Source organism: Orycteropus afer, unplaced genomic scaffold (assembly GCF_000298275.1).
Source record: "Orycteropus afer afer isolate SDZICR_OR568_19922 unplaced genomic scaffold, OryAfe1.0 scaffold00021, whole genome shotgun sequence".
Classification (NCBI taxonomy): domain Eukaryota; kingdom Metazoa; phylum Chordata; class Mammalia; order Tubulidentata; family Orycteropodidae; genus Orycteropus; species Orycteropus afer.
The window spans coordinates 9,700,777-9,709,924 of NW_006921608.1; positions in this window are offsets into that span (position 1 = coordinate 9,700,777).

Genomic DNA, 9,148 nt, shown 5'->3' on the forward strand with positions numbered 1-9,148 from the left:
CTATCTATCCGTCCATATACCCATGTTTGCCTTCACTGACAACTCAGTACTGTATATGCAGAAGGGTTCATATTTGTTGTCTGTATTTCCCATGTACCTCTCTATGTCTTTCTCATCCTCAATGCTGCCATATTGGTCAGTTACATTTGGTACATTGCCCTTCTTTAAAGAGATCTTTTGCAGCACATTTGCCCAGTGCAATAGGTCATCTGATTTCCTGATTGCTGCTTCCATGGGCATCGATTGTGGATCTAAATAAAATGAAATTCCTGACAACTCCAGTATCTTCTTCATTTTATCATGATGTTGGGAGCTCTGGTGGCATAGTGCCTAAGGCACTTGACTGCTAACCAGAAGGCTAGCGGTTCAAACCCACCAGCCACTCTTCAGAAGGAAGATTGGTCAATCTACTTCTGTAGTGATACTGCCTCGGAAACTCAAGGAGGGGTCGCTGTGAGTTGGATCCAACTCGATGGCAGTGAGTTATCGTGATGTTGCTTATTGGTCCAGTTGTGAGAATTTTTGTTTTCTTTATGTTGAGGTGTAATCCGTACTGAAGACTGTAGTCTTTGATCTCCATCAGTAAGTACTTCAAGTCTTCTTCTCTTTCAGCGACCAAAGTTGTGTGGTGTGCATATCGCCAGTTGTTAATGGCTCTTCCTCCAATCCTGATGCTACACTCTTGTTCATATAGTCCAGCTTCTTGGATTATTTGCTCAGCATACAGATTGAATAAGTGTGGTGAAAGGTACAACCCTGAACACACCCTTCCTGATTTTAAACGATGCAGTATCCCCTTGTTCTGTTTGAATGACTGACTCTTGGTTTATTTATAGGTCCTTCATGAGCACAATTAAGTGTTCTGGAATCTCCATTCTTTACAATGTTATCCATAATTTGTTATGATCCACACAATCAAATGACTTTGCATAGCCAATAAAACACAAATAAACATCTTTCTGGTGTTCTTTACTTTCAGCCAAGACGCATCTGACATCAGCAATGATATCCCTCATTCTGCACCATCTTCTGAATCCAGTTTGCATTTCTGGACATTCCCTGTCAATATATGGCTGCAACTGTTTTTAAATTCTCTTCAGCAAAATTTTACTTGTGTGTGATATAAATGATATTGGTCAATAATTCCACATTCTGCTGGATCACCTTTCTTTGGAATAGGCACAAATATTAATCTCTTCCAGTTGGTTGGCCAGGTAGCTGTCTTCTAAATTTCCAGGCATAAACATGTAAACACCTCTAGCATTGCATCCCTTTGTTGAAACATCTCAATGGATATTCCCTCAATTCCTAGAGCCTTGTTTTCACTGATTCCTTCAGTGCAAGTTGGACTTCTTCCTTCAGTATCCTTGGTTCTTGATCATATGCTACCTCTTGAAATGGTTGAACATTGACCAGTTCTGTTTGGCACAGTGACTCTGTGTATTCCTTCTATCTTCATTTGATGCTTCCTGTGTTGTTCAGTATTTCATTCATAGAATCCTTCAATATTGTAACTAGAGACTTGAATTTCTCCTTCAGTTCTTTCAGCTTGAGAAATGCTGAGTGTTTTCTTCCCTTTTGGTTTTCTAATTCCAGGTCTTTTCCCATTTCTTTATAATACTTTGTCCTCTCGAGCCACCCTTTGAAATCTTTACTTCATAATTTTTCCCATTTGCTTTAACTATTCTCTGTTCAAAAGCAATTTCAGAGTCTCTTCTGATATCCATTTTGGTCTTTCCTATCTTTTTAATGACCTTTTGCTTTCTTCATGTATGATGTTCTTGATGTCATCCCACAACTCATCTGGGCTACAGTCATTGGTATTCAATGCATCCAATCTGTTCTTCAGATGGTCTCTAAATTCAGGTGGGATATAATCAAGGTCGTATTCTGTCTTTTGTAGACTTGCTTTAATTTTCTTCAGTTTCAACTTGAACTGGCATATGAGCAATTGATGGTCTGTTTCAAAATCAGCTGCTGGCCTTGTTTTGAGTGATGATACTGACCTTCTCCATTGCCTCTTTCAACAGATGTAGTTGATTCCTATGTATTCCATCTGGTGAAGTCCACATGTATAGCCACTGTTTATGTTGTTGAAAAAGAGGAATTTGCAATGAATACATCATTGGTCTTATAAAATCCTATCATGTGGTCAGAGATCATGTGATCTCTGGAGTAATTTCTTTCACCAAGGCCATATTTTCCAACCAGTGATTCTTTTTTATTCCCACTTTACACATTCCAATCACCAGTAATAATCAATACATCTTAATTGCATGTTTAGTCAATTTCAGACTGCAGAAGTTGGTCAAGATCTTCAATTTCTGCATCTTTGGCTTCAGTGGTTGGTGTGTAAAGTTTGAATAATAGTAGTATCAACTGGTCTTCCTTGTAGGTGTATAGATATTATCCTATTACTCATAGCATAGTACTTCAGGATAGATCTTGAAATGTTCTTTTTGACAATGAATGCAATACCATTCCTCTTCAATTTATCATTCCTGGCATAGTATATCATATGATTGTCTGATTTGTAATGGCCTATATCAGTCCATTTCAACACAGTAATACCTAGGATATCGATCTTTATGTGGTCCATTTCATTTTTGACAACTTCCAGTTTTCCTAGAATCATACTTTGTACATTCCATGTTCCAATTATTAATAAAGTTTGTAGCTGTTTCTTCCCATTTTGTGTTGTGCCCCATCAGCAAAAGCCCCGAATGCTTTTTTCCTTTCACGTCATTAAGTTTGACTCTACTTTGAGGGAGGCAGCTCTTCCCCAGTCATATTTAAAGTACCTTCCAATGTGAGGGACTCATCTTCTGGCATGATATCAGGCAACATTTCACTGTTATTCATAAAGTTTTCCAGTAATATATCAGAAAGTGTTTCACTGCTATTCATAAGGTTTTCAGTGGCCAATTTTTTCAGAAGTGGATGCCTCATTTTTCTTCCCAGTCTGTCTTAGTCTGGAAGCTCCACTGAAACCTGTCTACCATGGGTGACCCTGCTGGTACTTGAAATACCAGTGGCATAGCTTCCAGTCTCAAGCAACATGCAAGCCACCACAGAACAACAAACTGACAGAAAAGTGGTTGTTCATTTAAGTGGAATCATACTATATTTGGCCTTTTGTATCTGACTTCTTTCATTTAGCGTAATGTTTTCAAGGCTCATCCACATTGTAGCATGTATCAGTAGTACTTCATTCTTTTTCATGGCTAAATAATATTCCACTGTGTGTATGTAGGGAGCTCTGGTGGCATAGTGCCTATGGCATCTGACTGCTAACCAGAAGGCTGGCACTTCAAACCCACCAGATGCTCCTCCAAAGGAAGGTTGGGCAAACTACTTCTGTAGTGATACTGCCTCAGAAACCCAAGGAGGGGTCGCTATGAGTCACAATCAACTCGATGGCAGTTGGGTGAGTGAGTGTATGTATGTATGTGTTCTGGTTACGTAGTGCCATTCTGACAAGAATATACCACAAATGGGATGGTTTTAACAAAAAGAATTAATTCTCTAACAGTTTGGGAAGCTAGAAGTCTGAAGTGTGAGGCTCTAGGGGCTGGGTAAAATCCCCTCAACCTTGGGCTTCTGCTCTGCCTCTTGCTCCCAGCCCACTGAAGCTAGAGGCATCTCCTCAGTCAGGCAGCTGCTGGCTGCTGAGGCAAACAAGCCCAAGGTCAACAAATAAAATGGCACAGTCTCGATGTTACCAAACATGGCAGGCCATTGATTCAAGTCCATTGAAAGTCCCAAGGTCAGCAGAGCATGGCAGGCTGCTGAACAACGACACGGCTACATGCAGGGTTCAAGTGTGCCATAAGCTAGAGACCATTCCCAAAACTGTTTCTTATATGCAGGAAGCAGACCGCATACCCAAAGGCAGGTACTAAGCTGCTCCCAGTAGATTCCGCCATGGAGCTGATTACCAGTCTCATCATGGGGAATACTATATACAACTGCCCAACCACTCAACCAGGCCTAGCCAAGTTGACACACAAACTTAACCACTACACTATGTACCATAATTTGTTTATTCATTCTTCTGTTGATGGCCTTTTGTGTTGTTTCCACCCGCTGGCTAGCTTCTTGGATTGTAAACAGTGCTGCTACTAAGTGACATTTGTGCACAAGATTTTGTTTAAATACTTATTTTCAATTCTTTAGGTATCTACCTAGGAGTGGAATTGCTGGGTCATGTAATAACTATAAGGAGCCCTGATGGTGCAATGTTTAAGTGCCTGGATACTAATGGAAAGGCCAGTGGTTAGAACCTACCAGTGACTCCATAGGAGAAAAGACCCGGTGACCCACTCCTGTAAAGATTACAGCCTAGGAAAGCGTATGAAACAGATTCACTCTGTCATATGGGGCTATTATGAGTCAGAATCGATGGCACATAACAGTGGATGTGAAGTGGTATTATCTTGTTGTGGTTTTGATTTATTCAACACATATTTCTGAACCTCTACTGTGTTCTAGGCACTCAGGATTCTGCAGGGAACAAAACAGGTAAAGCCCATGCTCTCCTGGAGGATGACTTAGGAAATGGAGTTAGGAAACCAGTGGTAGGGACAGTGATACCAGTCATTTGCAGCTGGGGAGCCTGAAAGCTCTTTGTGCTTCTTCTACTTCTCCTTGCCTTGGTGGTGGGGAGCAGAGGCTGTAAACCCAAACACCAGAGGGGGCATGGAAGGGAGGGACCGAGCCGCAAGTGCATAGGCATCACTGAGTATGTGTGGGGGTGTGGTGAGCTGAGGGTGCCAACTCTGCCTTTTACTGCATAGTGGTCATGACGACCAGGGACTGGCAGTGCTCTAGGTGAAAACGAGATCTTTACAGAAAATCTTCAATTTTTAAACGATGGTGCAGATACATTTTAACCCTTTCATGACTTGCGGTACATAGAGTGCCCACTTCTATTTCCCACCTCTGGAGTTTAGTGGGAATATGGTATCCCACTTTTAGTGCATGCTGCCATTTGGTGGGAACCTGTATCACTGTGGGAATCTGAAGAAATAGGCCTCATCCTACCAACCCTAGTACCAGAGACCACAGGGACACAAAATCCATATTACCTCAAAAAAAAAAAAAAAGTTTTTTCACTTCATTCAGAATAACTTCCATTACTGAAAACACATGGTTTCAGAAAAAAAATTCAAAGCAGAAAATAATTTGATCTTGAACGGGTTAAATCAGAAATTTAAACACATTGTGTGGGGACAGTTTTGGTGAACTGATGTTTGTGATTCTGCTGTTTGTCAGATGGGGTGTCTCAGCTACATGGTCAGAATTTCTGAGGGTGGTCCTGGGCATCTGTATTCTTAACAACCCTCCCTTCTCCTGAACCCCTCCCCAACTTTTCCACATGGTCGAGGCACAATGGAATTTGAGAACCACAAAGTTCAAGTTGTAAGGAAAACAGCTTCCTGCATAGTGGAGGGCTGAGCAGGCAGTTGCCTGTTCAAGTGGGCACAGAGCACCTGTGGCCTGCTCCCAGTTTCTCAGGGCACATACTTCCATGTGCCAGAAATAGGAAAAGGGCAGACAGGAGCTGTGCAGAGCGCACACCCAGCCCCCATCCCACAGCTCTGCTCAGATATTCCCAGCCCAAGTGGTTGGAGGCTGCCCCAGTGGCTTTTACCCTAGTGGGCAGTAGGACTGTCTGTGAACCCTGATGCCCGTTGTCTCCTGGTGAACTTTCTCTGTGTGGTAACACTTTGCCAGGGAGATTGCCCAGATAGAGATGTCAGGTTCTACAAGAAGACAGTTACCAGTCTATGCATGCCTGGGTATTGACAGATGGGTATTAACCAATATGTTTATAGGTCTCTTACTTAATTGTCACAACTGCAGTTAAAAGGAGCAGTTCTCTGGTTGAGGGTGGAGTCAGTTCTGAAAATCCACAAACTCCTCTAGTGACAGTGAACCACTTCACCTGGCCCACCTGGTGACTCAGAATGCTCTGTGGAATTGGTATTTTAACCCAATATTTATGGGTCTCCATAGTTTGAAATCAGTAAAGGTGTATATGAGGGTTGTATCCTTTTACCATACTTATTCAATCTGTATACTGAGCAAATAATCTGAGAAGCTGGGCTGGAGAAGAAAATGGCATCAGGGTTGGAGGAAGACTCATTAACAATTTGTGATAGCAGATGACACAACTTTGCTGAAAGGGAAGATGACTTGAAGCATTTACTGATGAAGAAAAAAAGACTATAGCCTTCAGAATGGATTATACCTCAATATAAAGTAAATAAAAATCCTGACAACTGGACCATAAGCAACATCATGGCAAATGGAGAAAAGATTGAAGTCGTTAAGGATTTCATTTTATCTGGATCCACAACCAACACCCATGGAAGCAGCAGTCAAGAAATCAAACGACATATTGCATTAGGCAAATCAGCTGCAAAAGACGTCTTTAAAGTATTAAAAAGCAGAGATGTCACTTTGAGGACTAAAGTGCACCTAACCCAAGCCATGGTATTTTCAGTTGCCTCATGTGCTTGTGGAACCTGGACATGAATAAGGAAAACTGAAGAAGAATTTGAATTTGATGCATTTGAATTATGGTGTGGGCAAAGAATATTGACTATACACCGTGGACTGCCAGTAGAATGAACAAATCTGTCTTGGAAGAAGTGCAGCCAGAATGTTCCTTAGAAGTGAGGATCTCGCATACTTTGAACATTCAACGGGGGTACCAGTCTCTGGAGAAGGATATGCTTGGTAAAGTAACGGTTCAGGGAAACAAAAAGCAAGACCCTCAATAAGATGGACTGACACAGTAACTGCAACAAAGGGCTCAAACATAGCAACAATTGTGAGGCTGGCACAGGACTGGGTAGTGTTTTGTTCTGTTGCACGTTGGGTCGTTATAATCGTACTGTAGTGGCTTGTGTGTTCTGTGATGCTGGAAGCTATGTCACCAGCAGAGTCACCCTGGCAGACTAAGACAGATTGGAAAGAGGGACCTGATGATCTACTTCTGAAATAATTGACCAGTGAACATCTTTTTTTTTTTTAATACTTTTTATTGAAATATAATTTATGTACAGTGAAATACACAAGACTAAAGTGACATGTGTCAATGCATTTTTTTTTTTTTTGCAATGTTTCCTCCCCTCCCCTCCTACCCCAGGTAACCAACAAAGAAAATTTCCTTCCATATGTAAACCTTTCCTTGACTTTTTACAATAATGGACTAATACCATATTTGTCCTTCTGTGATTGATTTATTTCACCCAGCATAATGTCCTCCAACTTCATCCATGTTATGCAGTGTCTTGCAGATTCTACATTGTTCTTTAGCGTTGCGTAGTATTCCATTGTGTGTACGTATCATAGTTTGCTTATCCATTCTTCTGTTGACGGGCACCTAGGTTATTTCCATCTTTTTGCTATTGTAGATAGTGCTGCGATGAACATGGGTACGTATATATCTGTTCTTGTCCTGGCTTTCACTTCTTTAGGATATATACCCAATAATGGGATTGCTGGGTCAAATGGTATTTCTAATTCCAGCTTTTTAAGGAATCACCATACTGCTTTCCAGAGTAGTTGTATCATTTGACAGTCCCACCAGCAGTATATGAGAGTCCCAGTCTCTTCACATCCTCGCCAGCATTTGTTATTTTCTGTTTTGTTGAACTTTGCCATCAGTGCTGGGGTGAGACGATATCTCATTGTTGTTTTGATTTGCTTCTGTCTGATGACCAATGATCATGAACATTTCTTCATGTATTTGCTGGCCGCCTGAATATCCTCTTTGGTGAAGTGCCTAGTCATATCTTCTGCCCATTTTTAAATTGGACTGTTAATCTTTTTGTTGTTGACGCGTTGGAGGTTTCTATAAATTTCAAGGATAAGTCTTTTGTCAGATATGTAATTATCAACAAGTATGAATTTGTGGCTGTCATTTTGTTATGTGCTTTTTTATGGTGTTGATTTCTTCATTCCATATAATTTTCTGTGCTGAGCTCATTTTGTTTATGAATCATGTTATCACTTCCTTCATTGCTGTTGTTTTAGAATTTGCTAAATATTTGTGCTGGTCCTCTTTTTTTATTTTGATGTGAAGGTTTATCATTTTTCTTTGAGGTTATCCTGTGATTTATCATTTTCTCCCCTAGTTTAGAACAGTCCGTTTTATCTTGTAGCTGTTTTGACTTCCCTACCATTTAGAAGTTCTGTACACAGTTTTTTCCCTCTTTTTGGTTTGTAGTTATCCTCATTTGTCAATTGATCTCTCTGGTTCCTTGTTTACAATCTTGTAGGCTTATTTACTTTGGATACTTCCTTAACTGGGTTGGTTTCTAGGTTATGTCATCATGTGTGTTAATGGTCAGTTGTTGTTTACTGTTGTTGGTCCAAAGGACATCCTTTAGCATCTCTTGTAAGGCTGGTCTGGTTTTAACAAAATCCCTTTATTTCTGCTTATCTGGAAATGTCCTAATTTCACCATTATATTTAAGGGAAAATTTTGCCAGGTATTAATTCTTGGTTGGAAATTTTTCTCTTTCAGGGTTTTATATAAACCATCCCATTGTCTTCTCATCTGCATGGTTTCTGCCAAGAAGTCTGAGCTTAGTCTTATTGGTTGCCTCTTGTAAGTAGCTTTTTGTTTTTCCTGTGATGCTTTCAGGATTCTTTCTTTGTCTTTGGTTTTGATGAGTTTAATGATGATATGTCTTGGTAATTTTCTTTTGGGGTTTATCCTGTTTGGGGTTCGTTGGACTTCTTGAAGGGATATATTCTCATCTTTCATTATATCAGGAAAATTCTCTTCCAAAAATCTTTGACAATTTTCTCAGTGGTTTTGTTTTTCTCTTCCTGTTCTGGAGTGCCAATGACACGTAAATTATTCCTTTTGATGGTATCCCACATGAACCTTAGGCTTTCTTCAGTTTGATCTTTTTTCTGATTGATCACTTTCCAGAGAAGTATTGAGGTATTTGCCTTCAATCTCACTAATTCTGTCTTCCATTGATTCAATTCTACTCCTTTGCCCATTCAATGTGTTATCTATTTCTGAAAATTTAGAATTAATCTTCTGGATTTCTGTCTGTAGATTTTGTATCATTTGTAATTTTTCATTTATTTTGTCATTTTATTCTTGTATTGTCTTTCAAAA